At 51.7% G+C, this 14,319-nt stretch overlaps 1 protein-coding gene across 1 annotated transcript in view; it reads right to left on the bottom strand.

The window, feature by feature from the left end:
- LOC135571843 (spidroin-2-like) overlaps window positions 1–14,319 on the bottom strand; it is a 42,777-nt gene that overhangs the window by 27,950 nt on the left and 508 nt on the right. The window lies entirely within an intron of this gene.

Raw genomic sequence — 14,319 nt, 5'->3', positions numbered from 1 at the left:
GGGGCCCAGGGCTACTAAAGGGCCCAGGGCTGCTAAAGGGGCCCCAGGGCTGCTAAAGGGGCCCAGGGCTGCTAAAGGCCCAGGGCTGCTAAAGGGGCCCAGGCTGCTAAAGGGCCCAGGGCTGCTAAGCTGGGGCCCAGGGCTGCTAAAGGGGCCCAGGGCTGCTGAAGGGGCCCAGGGCTGCTAAAGGGCCCAGGGCTGGCCCAGGGCTGCAGGGCCCAGGGCTGCTGAAGGGGCCCAGAGCTGCTAACGGGGCCCAGGGCTGCTAAAGGGGCCCAGGGCTGCTAAAGGGGCCCAGGGCTGCTAAAGGGGCTCAGGGCTGCTGACAGGGCCCAGAGCTGCTAACGGGCCCCAGGGCTGCTAACGGGGCCCAGGGCTGCTAACGGGGCCCAGGGCTGCTAAAGAGGCCCATGGATACTAAAGGACTCAGGTGTGCTAACGGGCCCCAGGGCTGCTAAAGGGGCTCAGGGCTGCTGACAGGGCCCAGAGCTGCTAAAGGGGCCCAGGGCTACTAAACGGGCCCAGGGCTGCTAGAGTTGGGCCCAGAGCTGCTAAAGGGGCCCAGGGCTGCTAAGGGCCCAGGGGCCCAGGGCTGCTAAAAGGGGCCCAGGGCTGCTAAAGGGGCCCAGGGCTGCTAACGGGGCCCAGGGCTGCTAAGGGCCCAGGGCTGCTAAAGGGGCCCAAAGGGGCCCAGGGCTGCTAAAGGGGCCCAGGGCTGCTAAAGGGCCCAGGGCTGCTAAAAGGGCCCAGGGCCAGTTGGGCCCAGAGCTGCTAAAGGGCCCAGGGCTGCTAAAGGGGCCCAGGGCTGCTGCTAAGGGGGCCCACAGGGCTGCTAAAGGGGCCCAGGGCTGCTAACGGGGCCCAGGGCTGAGGGGCCCAGGGCTGCTAAAAGGGCTGCTTAACAGGGCCCAGGGCTGCTAAGGGCCCAGGGCTGGAAAGGGCCCAGGGCTGCTAGAGGGGCCCAGGGCTGCTAAAGGGGGCCCAGGGCTGCTAAAGGGCTGGGCCCAGGGCTGCTAAAAGGGCCCAGGCTGCTAAAGGCCCAGGGGGCCCAGTTGGGGGCTGCTAAAGGGGCCCAGGGCTGCTAAAGGGCCCAGGGCTGCTAAAGGGCCCAGGGCTGCTAAAGGGCCCAGGGCTGCTAGAGTTGGGCCCAGAGCTGCTAGGGCTGCTAACGGGGCCCAGGGCTGCTAAAGGGCCCAGGGCTGCTAAAGGGCCCAGGGCTGCTAAAGGGGCTGCTAAAGGGCCCAGGGCTGCTGAAGGGCCCAGAGCTGCTAAAGGGGCCCAGGGCTGCTAAAAGGGCCCAGGGCTGCTAGAGTTGGGCGGGGCCCAGAGCTGCTAAAGGGGCCCAGGGCTGCTAAAGGGGCCCAGGGCTGCTGAAGGGGCCCAGGGCTGCTAAAAGGGCTGCTAACGGGGCCCAGGGCTGCTAAGGGCTGCTGGGGCCCAGAGCTGCTAAAGGGGCCCAGGCTGCTAAAACGGGCCCAGGGCTGCAGGGCTGCTAAAGGGGCCCAGGGCTGCTAAAGGGGCCCAGGGCTGCTAAAGGGCCCAGGCTGCTAAAGGGGCCCAGGCTGCTAACGGGGCCCAGGGCTGCTAAGGGGCCCAGAGCTGCTAAAGGGCCCCAGGGCCCAGGGCTGCTAAAGGGCCCAGGGCTGCTAAAGGCCCAGGGCTGCTAACGGGGCCCAGGGCTGCTAAAGGGGCCCAGGGCTGCTAAAGGGGCCCAGGGCTGCTAAAGGGCCCAGGGCTACTAAAGGGCCCAGGGCTGCTAACAGAGGGGCCCAGGGCTGCTAAGGGGCCCAGGGCTGGGGGCCCAGGGCTGCTAAAGGGCCCAGGGCTGCTAAAGGGGCCCAGGGCTGCTAAAGGGGCCCAGGGCTGCTAAAGGGCCCAGGGCTGCTAAAGGGGCCCAGGGCTGCTAAAGGGCCCAGGGCTGCTAAAGGCCCAGGGCTGCTAAAGGGGGCCAGGTTGCTAACGGGCCCAAGCTGGGCCCAGAGCTAAAGGGGCCCAGGGCTGCTAAAGGGCCCAGGGCTGCTAAAGGGGCCCAGGGCTGCTAAACGGGGCCCAGGGCTGACAGGGCCCAGGGCTGCTAAGGGCCCAGGCTGCAGGACAGGGCCCAGAGCTGCTAAAGGGCCCAGGGCTGCTAAAGGGGCCCAGGGCTGCTAGAGTTGGGCCCAGAGCTGCTAAAGGGGCCCAGGGCTGCTAAAGGGGCCCAGGGCTGCTAAAGGGCCCAGAGCTGCTAAGGGGCCCAGGGCTGCTAACGGGGCCCAGGGCCTAAAGGCCCAGGCGCAACAGGCCCAGGGCTGCTAAAGGGGCCCAGGGCTGCTAACGGGGCCCAGGGCTGCTAAAGGGGCCCAGGGCTGCTAGAAGGGCCCAGGGCTGCTAAAGGGGCCCAGGGCTGCTAAAGGGGCCCAGGGCTGCTAAAGGGGCCCAGGGCTGCTAACGGGGCCCAGGGCTGCTAACGGGGCCCAGGGCTGCTAAAGGGGCCCAGGGCTGCTAACGGGGCCCAGGGCTGCTAACGTTGGGCCCAGGGCTGCTAAAGGGCCCAGGGCTGCTAACGGGGCCCAGGGCTGCTAACGGGCCCAGGGCTGCTAACGGGGCTCAGGGCTGCTGACAGGGCCCAGAGCTGCTAACGGGCCCCAGGGCTGCTAACGGGGCCCAGGGCTGCTAACGGGGCCCAGGGCTGCTAAAGAGGCCCATGGCTGCTAAACGGGGCTCAGGGCTGCTAACTGACAGGGCCCAGGGCTGCTAAAGGGGCTCAGGGCTGCTGCAGGGCCCAGAGCTGCTAAAGGGGCCCAGGGCTACTAAACGGGGCCCAGGGCTGCTAGAGTTGGGCCCAGAGCTGCTAAAGGGGCCCAGGGCTGCTAAAGGCCCAGGCTGCTGAAGGGCCCAGGCTGCTAAAGGGGCCCAGAGCTGCTAAAGGGGCCCAGGGCTGCCCAGGGCTGGGGCCCAGGCTGCTAAAGGGGCCCAGGGCTGCAGGCCCAGGGCTGCTAAAGGGGCCCAGGGCTGCTAAAGGGGCCCAGAGCTGCTAAAGGGGCCCAGAGCTGCTAAAGGGGCCCAGGGCTGCTAAAGGGGTCCAGGGCTGCTAAAGGGGCCCAGAGCTGCTAAAGGGGCCCAGGGCTGCTAACGGGGCCCAGGGCTGCTAATAACGGGGCCCAGGGCTGCTGAAGAGGCCCATGGATGCTAAAGGAGCTCAGGTGTGCTAACGGGCCCCAGGGCTGCTAAAGGGGCTCAGGGCTGCTGACAGGGCCCAGAGCTTCTAAAGGGGCCCAGGGCTACCAAAGGGGCCCAGGGCTGCTAGAGTTGGGCCCAGAGCTGCTAAAGGGGCCCAGGGCTGCTAAAGGGGCCCAGGGCTGCTGAAGGGGCCCAGAGCTGCTAACGGGGCCCAGGGCTGCTAAAGGGGCCCAGGGCTGCTAACGGGGCCCAGGGCTGCTAAAGGGGCCCAGGGCTGCTAAAGGGGCCCAGGGCTGCTAAAGGGGCTCATGTGTGCTAACGGGCCCCAGGGCTGCTAAAGGGGCTCAGGGCTGCTGACAGGGCCCAGAGCTGCTAAAGGGGCCCAGGGCTACTAAAGGGGCCCAGGGCTGCTAGAGTTGGGCCCAGAGCTGCTAAAGGGGCCCAGGGCTGCTAACGTGGCCCATGGCTGCTAAAGGGGCCCAGGGCTGCTAAAGGGGTTCAGGGCTGCTGACGGGGCCCAGAGCTGCTAAAGGGGCCCAGAGCTGCCCTGGGCCCAACTCTAACCTTTCTCCACAGAGAGAAATGGAATCTTTGTTTTACAGCATCAGAACCTCAAAGTAGCAGATTCATATAGTTGTTTAACATCTTCCAAGAACATCCATTTATTTATATTCTGTAGTAGCAGAAACAACATGTCATCTATATACACTGCTCAAATAAAGGGAACACTAAAATAACACATCCTAGAACTGAATGAATGAAATATTCTTATGAAATACTTTTTTCTTTACATAGTTGAATGTGCTGACAACAAAATCACACAAAAATGATCAATGGAAATCTAATGTATCAACCCATGGAGGTCTGGATTTGGAGTCACACTCAAAATTAAAGTGGAAAACCACACTACAGGCTGATCCAACTTTGATGTAATGTCCTTAAAACAAGTCAAAATGAGGTTCAGTAGTGGGTGTGGCCTCCACGTGCCTGTATGACCTCCCTACAACGCCTGGGCATGCTCCTGATGAGGTGACGGATGGTCTCCTGAGGGATCTCCTCCCAGACCTGGACTAAAGCATCCGCCAACTCCTGGACAGTCTGTGGTGCAACGTGGCGTAAGTGGATGGAGCGAGACATGATGTCCCAGATGTGCTCAATTGGATTCAGGTCTGGGGAACGGGCCAGTCCATAGCATCAATGCCTTTCTCTTGCAGGAACTGCTGACACACTCCAGCCACATGAGGTCTAGCATTGTCTTGCATTAGGAGGAACCCAGGGCCAACCGCACCAGCATATGGTCTCACAAGGGGTCTGAGGATTTCATCTCGGTACCTAGTCGGGCCCTCATTACCACCCTCATGGAGTCTGTTTCTGACCGTTTGAGCAGACACATGCACATTTGTGGCCTGCTGGAGGTCATTTTGCACGGCTCTGGCAGTGCTCCTCCTGCTCCTCCTTGCACAAAGGCGGAGGTAGCGGTCCTGCTGCTGGGTTGTTGCCCTCCTACGGCATCCTCCACGTCTCCTGATGTACTGGCCTGTCTCCTGGTAGCGTCTCCATGCTCTGGACACTACACTGACAGACACAGCAAACCTTCTTGCCACAGCTCGCATTGATGTGCCATCCTGGATGAGCTGCATTACCTGAGCCACTTGTGTGGGTTGTAGACTCCGTCTCATGCTACCACTAGAGTGAAAGCACCGCCAGCATTCAAAAGTGACCAAAACATCAGCCAGGAAGCATAGGAACTGAGAAGTGGTCTGTGGTCACCACCTGCAGAACCACTCCTTTATTGGGGGGTGTCTTGCTAATTGCCTATAATTTCCACCTGTTGTCTATTCCATTTGCACAACAGCATGTGACATGTAATGTCAATCAGTGTTGCTTCCTAAGTGGACAGTTTGATTTCACAGAAGTGTGATTGACTTGGAGTTACATTGTGTTGTTTAAGTGTTCCCTTTATTTTTTTGAGCAGTGTATATATATATATAAACTTTAAATCCCCCAAATCCTCCATTATGAAGTGGACCCCTGGGCCACAGGCGAGTAGCCACGTACCGGGCCATGACAGACGGACAGGGGAGACTCTGTCTCATACAGGTGTGGATGAAACAATGACCCAGTACTTGGTGTCTGTGTATCGCTGAGCTGAGGGTTGGCATTTGGACCATCAGTTAGTACAGCAAACATCATTCACAGTCTTCACATCAAACACACCAACCAAATCCCATTATAGATACACCCTGGTCTACAGATACACCTACAATGTCCCTCCCTCTACTACTGATGACCAACCAGCAGTAATATACACAACTACAATGTCCCTCCCTCTACTACTGATGACCAACCAGCAGTAATATACACAACTACAATGTCCCTCCCTCTACTACTACTGACCAACCAGCAGTAATATACACAACTACAATGTCCCTCCCTCTACTACTACTGACCAACCAGCAGTAATATACACAACTACAATGTCCCTCCCTCTACTTACTATACACCCTCCCACATGTCTAGATATGAGCCTAGTTGTGTTGGGAGAAATTAGCAGTTGTTTTGATATTATTGCGAACGAAAGTTATTGCGAACAAGAGATTTAATGGTCTGTTGAATGTCTGATTAAAAACCTACTTTACCTCGCTTAAAAAAGTCAAGAAAGATTGACATGATTGTTTCTGGGATGAATTTTTTTGTTAGGTTACAGCGTTATTCTAAAATTGATTAAATTGTTTTTCCCCCCCCTCATCAATCTACACACAATACCCATAATGACAAAGCAAAAACATATTGACCAGCAGGTGGCAGTATATGACCTGTTAACATCTCTTATCCTCATATTAACCAGCAGGTGGCAGTGTATGACTGTGTTATCCTCACATTGACCAGCAGGTGGCAGTATATGACCATGTTAACATCTCGTATCCTCATATTGACCAGCAGGTGGCAGTATATGACCTGTTAACATCGATTATCCTCATATTGACCAGCAGGTGGCAGTATATGACCTGTTAACATCTCTTATCCTCATATTGACCAGCAGGTGGCAGTATATGACCTGTTAACATCTCTTATCCTCATATTAACCAGCAGGTGGCAGTGTATGACTGTGTTATCCTCACATTGACCAGCAGGTGGCAGTATATGACCATGTTAACATCTCGTATCCTCATATTGACCAGCAGGTGGCAGTATATGACCTGTTAACATCGATTATCCTCATATTGACCAGCAGGTGGCAGTATATGACCTGTTAACATCTCTTATCCTCATATTGACCAGCAGGTGGCAGTGTATGACCTGTTAACATCTATTATCCTCATATTGACCAGCAGGTGGCAGTGTATGACTGTGTTATCCTCACATTGACCAGCAGGTGGCAGTATATGACCAGTTAACATCTCTTATCCTCATATTGACCAGCAGGTGGCAGTGTATGACCTGTTAACATCTATTGTCCTCATATTGACCAGCAGGTGGCAGTGTATGACCATGTTAACATCTCTTATCCTCATATTAACCAGCAGGTGGCAGTGTAGGACTGTGTTATCCTCACATTGACCAGCAGGTGGCAGTGTATGACCTGTTAACATCTATTGTCCTCATATTGACCAGCAGGTGGCAGTGTATGACCTGTTAACATCTATTATCCTCATATTGACCAGCAGGTGGCAGTGTATGACCTGTTAACATCTCTTATCCTCATATTAACCAGCAGGTGGCAGTGTAGGACTGTGTTATCCTCACATTGACCAGCAGGTGGCAGTGTATGACCTGTTAACATCTATTGTCCTCATATTGACCAGCAGGTGGCAGTGTATGACCTGTTAACATCTATTATCCTCATATTGACCAGCAGGTGGCAGTGTATGACCTGTTAACATCTATTGTCCTCATATTGACCAGCAGGTGGCAGTGTATGACCTGTTAACATCTATTGTCCTCATATTGACCAGCAGGTGGCAGTGTATGACCATGTTAACATCTCGTATCCTCACATTGACCAGCAGGTGGCAGTATATGACCAGTTAACATCTATTGTCCTCATATTGACCAGCAGGTGGCAGTGTATGACCTGTTAACATCGATTATCCTCACATTGTCCAGCAGGTGGCAGTATATGACCAGTTAACATCTATTGTCCTCATATTGACTAGCAGGGGGCAGTGTATGACCATGTTATCCTCATATTGACCAGCAGGGGGCAGTTTATGACCATGTTATCCTCATATCGACCAGCAGGTGGCAGTGTATGACCATGCTATCCTCATATCTACCAGCAGGGGACAGTGTATGACCATGTTATCCTCATATTGGCCAGCAGGTGGCAGTGTATGGCCTGTTTTTCTTTTTACCTTTATTTAACCAGGTAGGCTAGTTGAGAACAAGTTCTCATTTGCAACTGCGACCTGGCCAAGATAAAGCATAGCAGTGTGAACAGACAACACAGAGTTACACATGGAGTAAACAATTAACAAGTCAATAATACAGTAGAAAAAAGGAGAGTCTATATACATTGTGTGCAAAAGGCATGAGGAGGTAGGCGAATAATACAATTTTGCAGATTAACACTGGAGTGATAAATGATCAGATGGTCATGTACAGGTAGAGATATTGGTGTGCAAAAGAGCAGAAAATAAAATAAATAAAAACAGTATGGGGATGAGGTAGGTAAAATGGGTGGGCTATTTACCAATAGACTATGTACAGCTGCAGCGATCGGTTAGCTACTCAGATAGCAGATGTTTGAAGTTGGTGAGGGAGATAAAAGTCTCCAACTTCAGTGATTTTTGCAATTCGTTCCAGTCACAGGCAGCAGAGAACTGGAAAGAAAGGCGGCCAAATAAGGTGTTGGCTTTAGGGATGATCAGTGAGATACACCTGCTGGAGCGCGTGTTCCGGGTGGGTGTTGCCATTGTGACCAGTGAACTGAGATAAGGCGGAGCTTTACCTAGCATGGACTTGTAGATGACCTGGAGCCAGTGGGTCTGGCAACGAATATGTAGCGAGGGCCAGCCGACTAGAGCATACAGGTCGCAGTGGTGGGTGGAATAAGGTGCTTTAGTGACAAAACGGATGGCACTGTGATAAACTGCATCCAGTTTGCTGAGTAGAGTGTTGGAAGCAATTTTGTAGATGACATCGCCGATGTCGAGGATCGGTAGGATAGTCAGTTTTACTAGGGTAAGTTTGGCGGCGTGAGTGAAGGAGGCTTTGTTGCGGAATAGAAAGCCAACTCTTGATTTGATTTTCGATTGGAGATGTTTGATATGAGTCTGGAAGGAGAGTTTACAGTCAAAAGCCAGACACCTAGGTACTTATAGATGTCCACATATTCAAGGTCGGAACCATCCAGGGTGGTGATGCTGGTCAGGCGTGCGGGTGCAGGCAGCGAACGGTTGAAAAGCATGCATTTGGTTTTACTAGCGTTTAAGAGCAGTTGGAGGCCAAGGAAGGAGTGTTGTATGGCATTGAAGCTCGTTTGGAGGTTAGATAGCACAGTGTCCAAGGACGGGCCGGAAGTATATAGAATGGTGTCGTCTGCGTAGAGGTGGATCAGGGAATTGCCCGCAGCAAGAGCAACATCATTGATATATACAGAGAAAAGAGTCGGCCCGAGAATTGAACCCTGTGGCACCCCCATAGAGACTGCCAGAGAACCGGACAGCATGCCCTCCGATTTGACACACTGAACTCTGTCTGCAAAGTAATTGGTGAACCAGGAAAGGCAGTCATCCGAAAAACCGAGGCTACTGAGTCTGCCGATAAGAATATGGTGATTGACAGAGTCGAAAGCCTTGGCAAGGTCGATGAAGATGGCTGCACAGTACTGTCTTTTATCGATGGCGGTTATGATATCGTTTAGTACCTTGAGCGTGGCTGAGGTGCACCCGTGACCGGCTCGGAAACCAGATTGCACAGCGGAGAAGGTACGGTGGGATTCGAGATGGTCAGTGATCTGTTTGTTGACTTGGCTTTCGAAGACCTTAGATAGGCAGGGCAGGATGGATATAGGTCTGTAACAGTTTGGGTCCAGGGTGTCTCCTCCTTTGAAGAGGGGGATGACTGCGGCAGCTTTCCAATCCTTGGGGATCTCAGACGATATGAAAGAGAGGTTGAACAGGCTGGTAATAGGGGTTGCGACAATGGCGGCGGATAGTTTCAGAACTAGAGGGTCCAGATTGTCAAGCCCAGCTGATTTGTACGGGTCCAGGTTTTGCAGCTCTTTCAGAACATCTGCTATCTGGATTTGGGTAAAGGAGATCCTGGAGAGGCTTGGGCGAGTAGCTGCGGGGGGGGGCGGAGCTGTTGGCCTAGGTTGGAGTAGCCAGGCGGAAGGCATGGCCAGCCGTTGAGAAATGCTTGTTGAAGTTTTCGATAATCATGGGTTTATCGGTGGTGACCGTGTTACCTAGCCTCAGTGCAGTGGGCAGCTGGGAGGAGGTGCTCTTGTTCTCCATGGACTTCACAGTGTCCCAGAACTTTTTGGAGTTGGAGCTACAGCATGCAAACTTCTGCCTGAAGAAGCTGGCCTTAGCTTTAACTGACTGCGTGTATTGGTTCCTGACTTCCCTGAATAGTTGCATATCGCGGGGACTATTCGATGCTATTGCAGTCCGCCACAGGATGTTTTTGTGCTGGTCGAGGGCAGTCAGGTCTGGAGTGAACCAAGGGCTATATCTGTTCTTAGTTCTGCATTTTTTGAACAGAGCATGCTTATCTAAAATGGTGAGGAAGTTACTTTTAAAGAATGACCAGGCATCCTCAACTGACGGGATGAGGTCAATGTCCTTCCAGGATACCCGGGCCAGGTCGATTAGAAAGGCCTGCTCACAGAAGTGTTTTAGGGAGCGTTTGACAGTGATGAGGGGTGGTCGTTTGACTGCGGCTCCGTAGCGGATACAGGCAATGAGGCAGTGATCGCTAAGATCCTGGTTGAAGACAGCGGAGGTGTATTTGGAGGGCCAGTTGGTCAGGATGATATCTAAGAAGGTGCCCTTGTTTACAGATTTAGGGTTGTACCTGGTGGGTTCCTTGATGATTTGTGTGAGATTGAGGGCATCTAGTTTAGATTGTAGGACTGCTGGGGTGTTAAGCATATCCCAGTTTTGGTCACCTAACAGAACAAACTCTGAAGCTAGATGGGGGGCGATCAATTCACAAATGGTGTCCAGGGCACAGCTGGGAGCTGAGGGGGGTCGGTAGCAGGCGGCAACAGTGAGAGACTTATTTCTGGAGAGAGTAATTTTTTAAATTAGTAGTTCGAACTGTTTGGCTATGGACCTGGAAAGTATGACATTACTTTGCAGGCTCTCTCTGCAGTAGACTGCAACTCCTCCCCCTTTGGCGGTTCTATCTTGACGGAAAATGTTATAGTTGGGTATGGAAATCTCCGAATTTTTGGTGGCCTTCCTGAGCCAGGATTCAGACACGGCAAGGACATCAGGGTTAGCAGAGTGTGCTAAAGCAGTGAGTAAAACAAACTTAGGGAGGAGGCTTCTGATGTTGCATTGCATGATTTTTCGATCACAGAAGTCAACAAATGAGGGTGCCTGGGGACATGCAGGGCCTGGGTTTACCTCCACATCACCCGCGGAACAGAGGAGGAGTAGTATGAGGGTGCGGCTAAAGGCTATCAAAACTGGTTGCCTAGAGCGTTGGGGACAGAGAGTAAAAGGAGCAGATTTCTGGGCATGGTAGAATATATTCAGGGCATAATGCGCAGACAGGGGTATGGTGGGGTGCGGGTACAGCGGCACTGGGTGATGATGAGAGAGGTTGTATCTCTGGGCATGCTGGTTGTAATGGGTGAGGTCACCGCATGTGTGGGAGGTGTGACAAAGGAGGTATCAGGGGTATGAAGAGTGGAACTAGGGGCTCCATTGTAAACTAAAACAATGATAACTAACCTGAACAACAGTATACAAGGCATATTGACATTTGAGAGAGACATACAGCGAGGCATACAGTAATCACAGGTGTTGAATTGGGAGAGCTAGCTTAACAGTAGGTGAGACAACAACAGCTAATCAGCTAGCACAACAACAGCAGGTAAAATGGCGTTGACTAGGCAGGGAGGGTCGGATTAACTACACACAGAGCCTGAGTGCGGCTGGGGCCGACAGATAAAACATAAACAAGCAGAATGGAGTACTGTGATTAATGGACAGTCCAGCATGCATCAGCTATGTAGCCAAGTGATCAGTGTCCAGGGGGCAGCGGTGGATGGGACTGGCGAGTATTATCCAGGTAAAAAAAACTGTCTGGCTGTGCAGAAGGTAAAGCCGCTAGCAGTGGCTAACAATGACTAAATAGCTTGTAGCTAGTTAGCTGGTTAGCTTCTGGAGGTTCTTGAATGTGTTCTAAAAATTAAAAATAATAGCGATTCCATATCACATTGGGTGAGGCAGGTTACCGGAAGGTATAATCAAATTAAAAATCGAAAAGAGATTGAAAGTAAATATGGGTCCAGTGAGTGGTTGGGCTGGCTGGGGACGCGGCGATTCAGACAGTTAGCAGGCCTGTGCTAACAAGCTAACAGTTAGTAGGCCGGGGGTGAGCAAGGTAGCAGTTAGCGGACCGGGGCTAAACAAGCTAGCAGTTAGCAGGCCGAATTAGCAAGCAAGCAGATAGCAAGGGCTAGAAAGTTAGTCTTTGGGGGACGTCGTGATGGGGTGAGTCTGTTTATGCCTCTTCATGCGGTGACATCGATAGACCGGTCGTGGGTCCGGATATTGTAGCCCAGGAGTATGCTTCGGTGGTAGCACAGGAGCTCTCTAAATGGATGGAAACGCTAGCCAGGAGTAATCATCCGGGGTTGCGGTTAGCGAGTTAGCTAGTTGTGAAGATCCAGCTGAAAATGTTCCGTTTGCGGTGGGAATCCGGTGGGAATCCGGTGGGAATCCGGGGATAAAATAAATAAATAATAATAGGTCCGTTATGCTCTGGTTAGAGTCGCGTTGTTCGAACTGACGAGAGCTTTCCGAGCTAAAGGTTAGCTGATGACCGCTAGCAATGGTTTGCTGGTAGTTAGCTGGCTAGCTTCAGTTGAGGGGTTCCGGATCCGAAGTAAATATAAGTACTTTAGGAAAAAAAAGCAGATCCGCGCTACATTGGGTGAGGCGGGTTGCAGGAGAGTATTTAGATGTTGAGGTTTAGCAAAATGTTTTAAAAGATATGCGAAGAAAAATATGTAAAAAAACGATATATACAAGGGACATGACACGACAAGACGTCCGACTGCTACGCCATCTTGGTTATCCTCATATTGACCAGCAGGTGGCAGTGTATGACCTGTTATCCTCATATTGACCAGCAGGTGGCAGTGTATGACCTGTTATCCTCATATTGACCAGCAGGTGGCAGTGTATGACCTGTTATCCTCATATTGACCAGCAGGTGGCAGTGTATGACCTGTTATCCTCATATTGACCAGCAGGTGGCAGTGTATGACCTGTTATCCTCATATTGACCAGCAGGTGGCAGTGTATGACCTGTTATCCTCATATTTACCAGCAGGTGGCAGTGTATGACCTGTTATAATATCACTCCATACAGCAGTATAGTGTTCTGTTACAACCAAAGATAACGGGCTTGATCAATCAACACATTTTTGAATTCATTGGACAAGAGTAGTTTAATTATTTAGAAGTACCATAGACAGTTAGATGAAGTAGGGGCACATCAAACATTTACACATGCAATGCCTTCTCTCAACTTTAAACCTCAAGTCAGTCAGTCAGGTAGAAACCAGGTAATCATTACAATGCCTTCTCTCAACTTTAAACCTCAGCCAGTCAGTCAGGTAGAAACCAGGTAATCATTACAATGCCTTCTCTCAACTTTAAACCTCAGCCAGTCAGTCAGGTAGAAACCAGGTAATCATTACAATGCCTTCTCTCAACTTTAAACCTCAGCCAGTCAGTCAGGTAGAAACCAGGTAATCATTACAATGCCTTCTCTCAACTTTAAACCTCAGCCAGTCAGTCAGGTAGAAACCAGGTAATCATTACAATGCCTTCTCTCAACTTTAAACCTCAGCCAGTCAGTCAGGTACAGTTTTGACTGGGCTGAGCGGGAACTGTACTTCCTCAGTGGTAGGGAGGCGAGCAGGCCAGAGGTGGATGAACGCAGTGCCCTTGTTTGGGTGTAGGGCCTGATCAGAGCCTGGAGGTACTGAGGTGCCGTTCCCCTCACAGCTCCGTAGGCAAGCACCATGGTCTTGTAGCGGATGCGAGCTTCAACTGGAAGCCAGTGGAGAGAGCGGAGGAGCGGGGTGACGTGAGAGAACTTGGGAAGGTTGAACACCAGACGGGCTGCGGCGTTCTGGATGAGTTGTAGGGGTTTAATGGCACAGACAGGGATTACAATGCCTTCTCTCAACTTTAAACCTCCGTCAGTCAGGTAGAAACCAGGTAATCATTACAATGCCTTCTCTCAACTTTAAACCTCAGTCAGTCAGTCAGGTAGAAACCAGGTAATCATTACAATGCCTTCTCTCAACTTTAAACCTCCGTCAGTCAGGTAGAAACCAGGTAATCATTACAATGCCTTCTCTCAACTTTAAACCTCCGTCAGTCAGGTAGAAACCAGGTAATCATTACAATGCCTTCTCTCAACTTTAAACCTCAGTCAGTCAGGTAGAAACCAGGTAGAAACCAGGTAGAAACCAGGTAATCATTACAATGCCTTCTCTCAACTTTAAACCTCAGTCAGTCAGGTAGAAACCAGGTAGAAACCAGGTAATCATTACAATGCCTTCTCTCAACTTTAAACCTCAGTCAGTCAGGTAGAAACCAGGTAGAAACCAGGTAATCATTACAATGCCTTCTCTCAACTTTAAACCTCAGTCAGTCAGGTAGAAACCAGGTAGAAACCAGATAGAAACCAGGTAATCATTACAATGCCTTCTCTCAACTTTAAACCTCAGTCAGTCAGGTAGAAACCAGGTAGAAACCAGGTAGAAACCAGGTAATCATTGTAAGGCCATTCAGGCCAGACAGTTGCAGTTTCACCACAACCTTATTAAGGTCCTTATAAAGTGTCATATTAATCCTCAAATAGGGCCAGGAGTTTTTCCTGGTCAGGTAACTATAGGGTCTAGAGTATCCTAGTCATACCATATGGTCAGGTAACTATAGGGTCCAGAGTTTTTCCTGG

The sequence above is a fragment of the Oncorhynchus nerka genome, linkage group LG5 (genome assembly GCF_034236695.1).
Source record: "Oncorhynchus nerka isolate Pitt River linkage group LG5, Oner_Uvic_2.0, whole genome shotgun sequence".
NCBI lineage: Eukaryota > Metazoa > Chordata > Actinopteri > Salmoniformes > Salmonidae > Oncorhynchus > Oncorhynchus nerka.
This window is presented reverse-complemented; position numbering and strand designations above follow the sequence as displayed.